Source organism: Falco punctatus (assembly GCF_963210335.1).
Source record: "Falco punctatus genome assembly, chromosome: 3".
In the NCBI taxonomy this organism is placed as follows: Eukaryota; Metazoa; Chordata; class Aves; order Falconiformes; family Falconidae; genus Falco; species Falco punctatus.
Window position 1 is genome coordinate 16,655,143 of NC_137582.1, and position 13,116 is coordinate 16,668,258.

General features: G+C 48.3%; 1 long non-coding RNA gene across 9 annotated transcripts in view; it reads right to left on the reverse strand.

Annotated features, from left to right (window-relative positions):
* The window catches only part of LOC308060715, a 228,783-nt gene that overhangs the window by 156,485 nt on the left and 59,182 nt on the right, over window positions 1–13,116 (reverse strand). For all 9 annotated transcript variants that reach the window (XR_013926849.1, XR_013926850.1, XR_013926851.1 and 6 more), the window contains one exon: window positions 7,145–7,225. This is a non-coding gene — a long non-coding RNA (uncharacterized lncRNA). The remainder of the gene's footprint in view (window positions 1–7,144; window positions 7,226–13,116) is intronic.

The following is a 13,116-nucleotide window of genomic DNA, read 5'->3' on the forward strand; positions in this document are numbered from 1 at the left end:
GCGAGTTTTTATCACAATTGGATAATGTGCCCAAGGACATCCAAGGGGCCACTGAGCATCCCAGAGCTGTGAAGCGTTTAATAACTCCTCTAGAAAGGTAAGACTGAAAAATACATGGTAGCACTACTCTGTAATAAAACTTATTATAATATTAAGAAATAATTAATCGAATTCAAATAAAAACATACTTATATGGAGCAAGAATAAGTGCAAAACAGAATCACTACACCCAAAAATTAAGACCTACCACCAAGACAGAGGTGCACCTGAAGAGACACACTGTGCTCCACACTTTATGGACATCAGGACTTTTATTGTAAAACCTTGAGTAAAATCCCTTCCCAGCACTTTCCAAAGAGAAATCTGTGCCTGACACACCAACGTGGCTCTGAGCATCACTTGCCTAGCTCATCTTACAGCACAAAGTTTCCCCAACTTTCCCATCCTTTTTGCTGCTGTTTTGCTGGATTATTTGGCTGCGGGCACAAGGGACAAATTACAGGCGTGGGGTAACTCAATCTCTCTCTGCTCCGGAGGAGCTCGGCTGGCAGCTTGAAGTAAGGAGCTGACCTTGGTTATCTTACCCTCTTTTTTTTTTTTCCTCCTGCAAATGACCACAACAGAAACCTCAAGAGAAATTGTCCTAACCTCTCCTGGAGGTTTTGATTTCAGTCCAACCTGGGTGCTATTTGAAGCTTCATGAAAGAAACACCTTAAATAAAAAGGTTTGTGGTGGAGAGGAGCAGTAAAATTGCTTTCAAAGCCTTAAAGCACATGGGTTCATCAGGAGAAACCCGAGTGTGTTCATTAACTCCTGGCATGCTGGCAGTTTCAAAGATGCTGCCCATGGCCAAGATCAGCCTGTTATCCCAAACACAATCACCCGTCTGCTGCTGTAACCAGGCAGCAGCTCCAAATTTTATACTTATCCTCTGTTTCAGGGAAACAAAGACTTGATATTAAGTTCATTTTACATCCAAGCAACAGAGACATCAAGAAATTAAAAGGTGGGACCTGCTCTCTCCCTAACCTTAGCTGTCTGGAAGTTAGGCATTTAATGTAAGCCAACTGTCTGGAAACCTTCCAAAGCATCATTTGTTCCCCCTCCTCCCACTGCATGTAAGTGGAGTTTACATTGGAGAAGAGGTTTTTTAGATTTCACACCTAACCTCACCTGAGTCCTAACCACAGCCATTCAGGAGCAGTGAAGTCCACCAAACACCAGCTCCAACTGGCACAGTCATGCCAATACCGTATCTCCAAGCAGGTCAGCATTTTGGCTGCCAAGTCACACTTTTGGACACTTTTGGTCAACCTATAGGACCTGTCTGAGGTCACATGGGAGACAGATGGCAACGCCAGGACCAGGGTGCCCCATGCTCAAATTTGGGCTCTTCCGCCTTCTGGAAAATGAAACTGCTTTAAAAACCTTCATTTGTGCTCTCAGAAAACACACAAAAATGAATCCCAAGAAGCATCAATATTTTATTTTATTTTACTTTCAGCACAGCTGTCACAGAAATATGAAAATTCATTTCAGCAAGACAAACCATTTTCTCCCATCACCATCACCTGGACATCTCTTCCCAGATAACCTATGTGCTACATGACCTCCCAACAATCAGACATGAGGAATGCCCAATCCGCCCCATTCCCACCTGGTTCTGCCCAACTGTCCAGCAGCCCTGCCCGGACCGGTGGCACCATCACAGACAAGAGCACAGGGAAAGGGTTGCAACTTCAGCTGTTTATCCAAAATACCAAGGCATTTGGGAATAACATAAAATAGCCAGAACCGTCGACTTTATACTCTTTGGGACTATGCCCGGATAGGAAATCTTCCCAGGAAAAGATCATTTGTAAAGCATTATCTATATGGTAAGGTCTAATGAGTTAATCCCCATCACAATGTGTATCTGATGCCTTCCCACAGAAGGATGCAACCCAGTAAGGAGGTATTTCTGGCATGTCACTACACATGGTCAACTTGCAGGAACATCAGCTCTCCCTGCCGTGACCACAAGGAACGACAAGATGGAAAACCACCACCCATCTTGTTCCAAGTCAGCAGCTCCCAGCATGCCTGCTTGGAGCAGTAACACCCCATACCACCCACGACCACCACCCCTCAAGGGCAACTCTTTCCTCCACAGTTGAGATCCATCTATTGCTGTTAAAGACATCTCAGGTTCTCGTGTTTTGGGAATCCACTTGAAAGTTCAAGCAAATACACCTGAACAAAGGAAAAATAATGCAAACCCAACACATGCAGCCATTTGGCAGTTTGGTTCGTTTTTTTTCTTGTCCCATTTTTAATCCCCCCTTCCACGAAGGTGCATTGGCACCATGCACCCACCAGTCACATCAATGTGGACATGTCAAATCACTTGGCTCCAGCCTGCATGCCAGCTTCTCCAAGATGATACTGCTGTGGCTGCAAGTTGCAATAGAGTGGGCAGCTATGACTCAGGATTATGGTTAAGAAAAATTACCCCCAGAGCACTTAATGTTAGGAGAATACACTCCAGTTTTACTTATTAATCCTTCTTCACCTCAGCACCCTTTACTCCATATTGGTTTTCAGTACACAGCTTGGTAATTCAGAAAATGAACATGGTTTTCTTAAATAGGGTCAAATTTATTAAGGAAAAACATCTGCACGAGGATACCATCTCCGCAGAGGAGACATCTCTGACATCTCTGCAGGACATGCTGCAGATACATTTGCTGCCCACCAGTGCCATCACTTGTTGCCTACAAGTGGCCTGAGACCTCTCCCTGCTCCCCCCCAAACCCTTCAACATCAACTCATCGCAGCCAAGACAGACTATGTAGCAAAGGGCAACACTCAAAACTTGTGGCCACATAGGACACGTGGAAAGCTTTCCTGTGTGCAAGGTGGTGCAGTGTTGAAAGTGGTCACCTGGAGAGGTGGGGATGTCTCCATCCCAGGAGGTGCTGGCTGCCCTCCTCCAATGCTGATGGCACTGGAGACCTCCTGGTCAGCATTTTGTGGGCTTGCCCTTGGGTAGAGAGACATCAATGGCCTGGCTGCTGACTTCCCTGCCTCCCCCCCACCCCCCACCCCAACTTTGCTCCCCCCAGGTCCCCACCGTGGCCCACATCTGGATGATGTCCCTCAACCTCCCTTGTTACATCCTCAAGCTTCCCAGGAAACACAGTGCACACCATGGGGAAACGCCAAGGTGTGGGCAGTTCTGTGTATGGTAAGGAAGGGTGGGGGTTGAGAAAAAATTACAGATGATGCAAACCAACGAGAGCAGTTTTTTATATGCATGTGATTTAACCATCCATAGACACCGTTAACTTTTGCTAGGAAGCAGCAAACTGAACAACCCAGTGATGCAAAACCTAAAAAAACCCAAAACAACAAAAAAACCCAGACGAGCAGAAAACACCTGGTTTGGCTCAATATATGCGTTCTGCTGCATGGAGTCCCCCCAAGAACATGAGACCCACACAGCCATACACACCATGTGGCTTGCAAAGGAGACTGTATGAATCTGTACGAATGCCATCCTCTCTCTAGGCGTGGATATGTGTAACCATAAAACATGGCGAGCCACCGGCTGGCCCAGACAATGCTGGGAAGCCACTGATGAGGAGCAGCTGAATCCTGAAGAGGAAAACGCGAGGAGCTGAGGGAAAGCCAGACTGAACAACGTCACCGTTTATTTCTTCCAGATTGATAGCAATGGCTCTGAGGGAATGTAACGCCTCAAAACCTTAGATCAAAGCTCTGGGTGCCCACATGGACAAGGATGGAGCCTGCAGAGAGCACGGGGTTGCCCAGCCTGATGCTTCTTCCCCACCTCCCCATCCAGGCATCTGTGCACACACTCATCACCCCATGAAGCTACTTTAAAGAAGTAAAGCCACCTGAAATAGGAGACAGCTCAAACGTGTTTTTTTTTATCTTCACATTCTGCATATGTCAAGTGAAATCAGGAAGGGGGAGGAGCAGCCCACAAAATAAATAAGCATTTAACCACTGTGGTGAAAGAGTCAGTGTCTTGGCTTTGGTGGGGGCTGAGGAAGTGCTCATTAACATCAGGAAAATTAGTGAAACTACCAATGAAATAAAGTGGATCACGTCACGCCGCAAGAAAGCACAGGCAAGAAATGGGGGAGAGTGGCCATCTGTGGCCACGGCTGATCTGACGGCACCTGACGGGACATGCATGCAGGTCCAAATCACAGTAAAAAAATTAACTTCATTGAAAGACCTGGTTGGGTGTAAACCCTGGCCAGGGGTAAAAATCTGTCTGCAGCAGAATAGGGGCAGGACAGAGGGAGTGACAGCTCAGCGCTGCTCACCACCACGCTCAGCATCGCCACGCTGGCCAAGAAGGGTCTTAAATCCACACGGTTTCCAGCTAAGGGACTGTCACTGCTTAACCAGCCACCCCTTGAGCTGCAGCAATTGGTTGGATTTGTGTACTGCTGCCGCATCAAACATGAGACAAAGCACAGCCTAAAAGCCTTTCCAGGTAGGTTTACACTAACCGGTCTAACATCATACCTGGAACAGTGTAACGGGCAGCAGCTCAGCAAGCTCTGCTCAACCAGCGCTCCTCAGACTGCGTTCATCAAAGAAGGTTTTAAGCTGCTACACACACTCCTGTACTGGGGATCGGCACTGATTTAGCTGAACTACTGCAAAACCTGGAGGAAACTTTGTGGCAGGGACCTCATAAAGTGCCAGCCAGCCGCTGTGAGCAGTGCACTGCTGATGAAAACGCTGCCCATGCTCGCCCTGGAGCCAGCTCCCCTCCTGGGCAGCATCACCACAGCCCACCCTTTGGTCTTCTGTATCCCCTGGCCTGTCCTCTGGGCTTTGCCTCTTTGCAAGATCCTTAGGCTTGACAGAGTTATCTTGTCATGTTGGACTCAACTGCTTTTTCTCAGGGCTGATCAACTTGCGTCATGCAAATTACCCAGGGTGGAGGTAAACTTCATTAGTGGCAGAAAAGGGCATTCAGATGGTTCCTTTTATGCTTCACAGGTCATTTGCATCCGTATTCTCTGCCTTGAGGGCAACTCCCAGTTGACTGAACACCTGCTTTTAGCTGCCAGGAAGCAGATAACAAACCTCCTTCTCCACCACCCCCAACTTTAGCTGCTGTCACCGAGACCTGCGAAACCTTCCTCACTTCAGGCAGGCTGCTCATTTTATCTTGGTCAAGATGGAGGTGAGCACGTTTTCCCACTTACCATGTCCCAGAATCCCAAACCATCCCAGCAATGAAACCCAAGGAAAACGGAGAGCTTCACGCCACCAGGTCACAGGCAAACCTAAGGGGCACCATGAGTCCCTGCAACATCTTCTAGTCCCCAAAGTAGACAGACGTAAGGCAAAAGATGTACGTGTCTCCAGCTTGGACATGGCCAGGGCTCAGGCAAAGGGCTGTGGCCACACGATCTCACTTTTCCCTCACTATAAAAGGGAGCGTTTCCTCTCTCCAGAGCTGTAGTGAAAATACTCCAATGACTCGTAACACAGAAAAGCTAAAAGTAAACCGCAGAAGAAGCCCTACATATCAAAGCGTGCACACACACACGTTCTCTTTGCCCAGTTAAAACTAAACAGGTGTGATGCACTACAGCAAATTATATTTGTTCCTTGATTTAAGGTGACTACCTTGACAACGGACTGTCAAAATCAAACCCTCTTTCTCAACAGGCTGCACCTCTTAGAACATATTGAGGGCATCAGCAGAAGCAAAAGCATACCAAAAATCTGCCAGAGTTGCATCTGGTTAGGTACAACAGCTTGTACATCCACATTTTAACCTTTTCTGCTCAATATTTATCCACACTACAATAAGGACTAGCCAGCGCAGGCTGAGCACCCTGCAAAGGTTAACAGAAAACAATGCTCCTGTCCTTCAAAAAAACAAAAGGGGGGTGAAGCAGAGGAGGTGGTCCAGCAAAGGCAGACAGATATCTGGGGCGGAACTTCTGCAGGGGAGATGCAGTGAGTTGCACAAAAGCTCTCAAGGGAGATGCTGATCAACAGAGACCTGACACACAAGTCTCAGCTCTTCACGTTACCGCACCTGCGGGCTGCTGCACTGCAGCTGAGTTACCGGGATGTGGATGCTCCCGCTACAGGTGTCAGGCTCCCGTAGGGACAGGGTAAGCATTACTCCAAATCTTCCCACGGCCGAAAAGCCACAAGCCACACTACTCGAAAAGTCAGAGGCCAGAGCGGCTCCAGGGCTGGTTCCCAGGAGGTTTGGGGACAGCCCCAGCAGCCTCGCCCGCTCTCAGTGCAGTGGCTCCTGGGGCTTGAGTCATCTCCTGGGGCTGGAGTCATCTTGCTGGTCCCCACTGGGACTGAAACAGCCAGCACAAGATGACCCAGTTGGACTGAAACCTCCTTGGCAATCATACCCTATCCTTCAGAAACGTACTTACACTACCAGTCAGGGTGTATAAATGCCGAGCAGGCTCAGACAAGTGGCCCACGGATCCAAGCTGAGTCCAAACCTTGAAGAAAATTTAAGGGCAGCTTAGGAGAGGCCCAAGCTTTCGTGCAGTGAGTTTGGACACCCCAAGCCACAAGCAAGCACCCTGAACTCCAGTCCTCCTACGCAGTGTGCAGGTATTACACAGGCTTTGCAGACCCTACAGCCGAACAAGCCATCCCGGCTGTGCTGACAGTGCGGGGAAGCAGGCATTGCAGGGGATGATTCATCCCACACAGATGCCTACAGCAAGTCAGGGTCAGATGCTTCCTAAAAATACCCATTTCTCTCCAGTGACTGCAAAAGGAGGCTGGGGGGGTGCGACTGGTTCAGTAGCAGGTAATTGCAGCAGAGGTCTCTCAACCTAGAGGAGCAAAGTCCCCTGCTGTGAAGCCCAAATACAGTCAGAATCAAGGTCTGTGTGATACACAGACCTCAACATATTCAAGATCGTCTCCATCCCTTCCGAGACCCCTACGCGCATCACCAGTCTAAAATCCTCCCATCAGCCCCGAAGAGGCAAAATACAGGGAAACCCCCAACAAAATGAAGTCTGGAGGCTCAGTGGAAGAGGTCTCACCCCACGGGTGCAGAGAAGCCCAGAAGGACTTCTGTATCCAGGCTTACAAGTGCTGAAAGCTGTCACCACTCACCTCATCTCCCAGGAAACCCTGGCAGGATCCGACCTCCCTTCCACATGCTCCTCCTCTCTCCTTTTTGAAGTCAGCAGAGACCTATTCGACATTACAACAAAAGAATGTCAGTAAGCCCAACCTCGTCCCCTCCCTCCAACCAAAAAGCTTCATTTCCTCAGTTCTTCAAAATGAGAAAGCACTGGAAAGCAATTATATATAAATTGCAGCCTACAGATCTATTTAAACAGTTTAATACATACTTATTTAAAACATATATTATCTATTTAAATATATGTAAATTGGGGAGGGGACAGGACCCCCCCCCCGCAAGCAGCCAAGGCATCAGCATGTTCCTCCACTGCAGCAAACGGACTGGCGGCAGTGATGGAGCCCTACAGCAGATGAACACACATGATGACCCAACAACAGGGCACCAACCTGGGATGTTCACTGTCAGCTCTAAAGCAATCCCCCAACTGCTCCTAAAGAGTAATGAGAGGAAACACAGCCAGGAGTGTCAGGGATTCTGGAATGATGAAGAAATGCCCTTCTTGTGGTGCCCACCCAGGGCTGCCAAGGAAAAAAGGTGGAGGCAGTGGATCCCTGCTCCATGACCCAGAGCATCCTAGCAGCATCATGGAGAGGATGTGGGTTTCTCCTCGTGGTGACCTTCAGGCCCTGCTGACACCCCATGTCACAGCCTGAGGGTTGCACGGGACACTCAGACGGACGTAAGGCTGTTGCTCAGGTTCCCAGCACCATGCTGGGTGGTGGTCCCGGGGTATGTTTTCTTCTAACCATCGAGGTCCTCATCCTCTCAGGCCACAGGACCCCTTGTTGGGGCAGCCATATATCACACAGCCATGTATCACACAGCCTCTCTGGCAGTGAGCAGGAGCTGGAGGCAGAGCAGCTAAGGGGACCTTTATTACCATCAGAATAGCCTCATCACTCAGCCTACTTAACCCAGCCACGTTTGCACAGCTAAATTTGGGAAGAGTATGAGAAGCATTCCCTCAGAACGGGAGGTGGGGGAGGGGGCAGGCTTTCAGCCTCCTTTAACTCCCAGCCAAGTGCTCCCGATCCATATGTAATTCAAAGTCCCTGTCAGGGATGCCACCCCAAGGAATGGCCCAGCCCCAGCAAAACTGGAGATCCAGCGCCTTAACCCCTTGGAGTCAGCATCTGAGCTTGGCTACTTTAAGAAAATTATGAAGTCAGGCTTTCTGAAACAGCTCCCAGTGACATAACAGGAGGTATGTGGGGGGAATTCAGGACATCTCCATGCAAGACAGGAGGCATTCAACTTCAGACAGCCAAGTTTGAAGACCCTGCCCTGAAGGGATGCAGTGCTCAGCTTGGTAACAGGTAGCAGCGATCCTAAAGCTCGGATTGATTTAAAAAACTTGTGAATGACTATTTTTGGGTGCCCAACAGATGAACTACTCAGGAAAGACAGCATCAATAGCTGCAGCAGGAAGGGGCCACAATCCCTGGCAGTACCTAAAAACATTGCCCTGACCTGCAGCACAGGCACCTAGAAACATCTTGATCACCGGGCTTTGCTTTTGAGATAGTACAAGCAAATTAAACCTCTCTCTCTCTCTCTCTCTCTCTCTCTCTCTCTCTCTCTCTCTCTCGTTCCTGTTGCTGGCAGGTACAGGAAGGAAGCACAGGTTACGGTAACCTTTCTGGGCCCGCTTTCCATAAACACCATCAGCACATGCACCCTCCTGCAGATGCCCCAAGAAACATGCCCTGGAAACCCAACCCATGAAACGTCTTGGGGGGGTGTTGCTGCCCACACCCAACAAATAAACACATTAATTAATCCCAGAGGGTGCCAAGTCCAATGGTGTATGCACAAGGTGAGCCAGAAATCTTCCTTGGCGCCCACACCAAGATGTTCAAGGGAGCTTTTGAGGAAACCCAGGCATGAGCCGGGGCAACCAGCCGTGGAGCTACGGCTTCTCTCCTGGGACCCTTCCCAGGCGATTCACACGCATACCAAAAAATGAAAGTAGGCTTGTTTTCCGTAAAAGTGGGCATCAAACACTCCGACATCAAGAAGGATGATTAAAGACAGCTGAGTTATGAGGAAAGATTAAAAGAACTAAATATGCCCAACTTGGCTAAGCAATAAGTAAGAGGAGACATGATAAAAGACTCCAGGCATCTGAATGAAGGGAGTGGCATGGCATTAAAGGACTGAATAAAATATCTTTCTGAGAAATGGATCCATCAACGATCTCCCAAGAGATAAGGTGCAAGCCTCATTTTTTAGGCATTTATAAAACCGGTCGCTAGAACAGAGGTTTTTGAGGAGGAATCCACATTGCCCCGAAGGGAGCATGCACCAAAGCTTTTCATCTCCGGCACAGGGTGCTGTGAACAAAGCATACAATGCCACAGGGGAGCACAGGGAACTTGGGAAGTGGCAAGTATTTCATTTTGCCTCACCCAAGAAACAGAGATATGCTTTTTCACGGTAAAATAAGAATAATAATAAAAATATTTTCACTCTGTTTTAGTTCAGCAGCCCTAATTTATACTGGTTTGGGTTAAAAAAAAAAAAAAAAAAAAAAAAAAGGAAAATAACCACCAGCACATTCAAAATGAACAGGTCTAGGGGGTCTAACTACTACTTGACTTCTTCCCCAGTAACTAAGGATATGTGGGGTACCGCTGAGGCTTGAGCTGGCTCCAGACCCAGCACACACATGGACAAGGTGACAAAATCCTGGAAAGCATTTCAATACCTGGCTCTGCTGAGAAGAGACCCCTCAGAGAAAGTACCCTCCGAAACCCAGGGACCTGATACACTTTATGAAGATCAGAACAAACCCTAAGCTCTGAGAAAACCACCCAGGAGGAGAGCTAAACCTGTTACGCTGGCTTTGCCCCAAAAAGCCATGTATAATGCATGTAACATACATACCTACCTAAATACCAACTCTCTGAAGCCAAAGCAGTGAATTTTGTGTAATTTCACGTAATGTCCAGCCACATGAGGGTCTCCTGAACATCTCCACCCAGCATGGGCAGAGGGGTGTACCCAAGGGAAGGAGCTTGACCTGGCCAACAGTATTTACTGAATCCCGACACATGCATGGTGAGGGGCCACTGGGTATGATTTACAAAGCTCGGCGGCATCCCAGGTTTGAGTACGTGAGAGACTCCTTCATCCGCAACAGGGAAAAGCCAGGAGACATTTGTCAATGGTGCAATTTTAAATCACAGTTAAATTCACACAGTGGCCACATATCATCAAGAGGGTGGTCCTGTCCCAGCTCCCCCTGGCTCCCCCGACGTGGAGTCAATGCAGGGCAATCAGATCTAAGAGAAAACCAGCTGGGGGGAGGGTGGGGGTGGGTGGGTGGCGGGGAAGGTGAATAATTTTCTTCTAATTAATTCCCTAACCAGTTCAGTGGGGTTTAGGCAAGTACTAGAAAACTTTCCCCTTTTGGCATAGCTGAGATCAGCTGAACTGCAACATGTGACTGCAATCCAAGGCAACCTTTGTTTGCAAGACCAAGAGTGGATCTTTTCCTTTTTTTTTTTTTTCTTCTTTTTCCCCCCTTTCCCACAGCAACCTCTTAAGCCGGCAACTGCCTTTCTCCATGGGAACAGGAGATCCACCATTTACTGACCGGTGAGTTTTACTGCAGAGTTGAAACAGGATGTCCACAGAGGATTTTTTTTTATATTTTTTTTTTTTAATAAGTGCAGCATTTTAGTACGCAATGAATCTTCTTGCTTTATACTTGCTTGTCTCTTTGGGAGGTTGAAGCACAAAACCAGGCTGCCAGATTCATTTTATATATTGAAGAAACATGATTCAACCCAATCTGAAAGGCAGGCCAACATAAAAAGACCCATTTCAAAGTGGAGGAAACTCTGCACTTACAGTTTGGGATGAAAAGGAGAAAATTAAAACATCTAAGAGATTATTATACCTCCTATCAAACCTTCCTCTTCCCATGCAGAATCAGCTGCTTCCATCACTGCAGCAACACTGATGCTCAAGATAACCAGGCTCAGGGTATCACTGTCATAAAGAATTAAAGGACTGCAGGTTGTATTCAGACAACTCCTTCCTTTCCTTTTCATGTTATTTTGGGTATCCTCGCTCAGGCCGTGGCTGCAGTTTTATCCTGCTCTCCTTACACTGAGACAGCCAGCCCTTGCAGCGAGCAGTAGGGGGGCAAAGCCTCTCTCTGACCCACAACTCATCCTTACATGAATGGCTTTGGGGATCTGAGGAATGGAATGTAAAATTTTTACTCATGCAATTCCCACTACAGGGAGTAAAGGTTATTTCCCCCCCATTCAGCTAGTCAATAAGTAACAACTGTCTCCCAAAAGACAGACAAGTTTCTACCATTCAGAACAGTGGACTGGGATAATAAATGTGTAAAATAATAAAAAAAAAACAGAGAGGAGCCTGCATCAGTCACCCAAGCGTGTGATGCTGCAGTGAGGAGCGATGGAGAAAGGTGAGCCCAGGTGCGGTCCATGCACGGCCATCATGGGTGAGGGAGGGCAGGGGGGGAAGTTGTAACCCAGAAAAACCAAAAAGCTGAATCCCTGAGGCTTTGCACCGACAGTGTGGATGCTGTGGTACCTGGTGGGACCACAGCTTGCTCTTGCACTAAGAGATCCAGTGTGGAAACCACTTATCAGTAACAGTCCCCCTGGAAGCCCAGGGAGAGCTGACTGTGCAATTAACCACACACGAAGAAACCCACTTGCTGTTACTCTTTTTTTTCCTTGCAAAGAGCAGCAGAACCCAGTCCTGGGTGCACAGCTCTGCCGGGTGCAGGTGCTCCACACGCCTGCCCAACCTTCCCCACACAGAGCCCTGCTGTTGGCAGCAATGACCACTGTCCCAGCCACGACAGCAATTTCTGCACCCCTCCATAAAATAATGTAGCAGGGTGCCTTTTGGTGCTGAAGAGAGGCAATTGCCAGCACAATCTTGGAAAGTATCTTGCTTTCTAAAGGTCCGAGCCTTGGGATACCTTCAGAGCTGCCTGGGAAAGACACTAATGTATTCGGCACATGGGCAGTGGGGCGACATGCACTGAACCCGGCTTGATAGGCAGGCGGGTAGGGAAGCATCTTATGAAAGATGACAGAAAGAATAAAAAGCAGGAACTGGCAAGAACAGCCCGTTCAACACCGAGACACAGAAGACAACCAGCCCCAGCACCATCTCTCTGGGCTCCCACAGGATGAGCCCCAGGAGGGAGGTGCGTGCTGGGAAACGGCCAGTTCCCTGTGTCCTTCCCAAGAAACACATTTCTCACCCTGAAACACACATTTTGGTACCCAACTCAATCTCCGCTCCCGCTCAGCACAGCCTTTGCTGGCAGCCGTTTTCCCTGGGTATTTTCCAAACACTTATCCAGAGCTTCCCATCCTCACTCTTACACAACAATAACCACTGTTCTATTTTCGCTCGAGATCTGAATAGGTGCAAGAGAGAAACGAGTGGGTTTTGGGTTTCAGGAAGATGGGCACCTCTGCCTGTGCAAGCAGCTGCTCCTTTGCTAGGGCAGAGAGGATGCACTTGCCCTGTGCACAATGCTCTTGCAGAGGGAATGGAGCAGGATGCAAGTGCGTGGACTGCTGCTGGCAGCCTGGAAAGAGTTACCGCCAGGCTCACAGAATTTCTGCCTTCCCAACAAGGCGGCAATGCTGAAGAATGCAAGTGACGCAGCAGCATCCTGCCGAGAGAGAGAGGAGGGAAAAGTAAAAGAAAAAACAACAACAAAAAAAAAAAACCAAAAAAACCCACACCAAACTAAAGCTCTTTGGATGAGGTTCAGGATGACTACACTTTTACTGTAAGCGTTTAGAACTCACAGTCCCATAACCCTTCTCTGCCCACTTGGGGCTATGACATGCAGATTACAAACTACAAGAAACACTTCACACACACACAGAGCCAAATCCCCAGTCTGAGGGAGGACAAAAAAGCCTTTAAC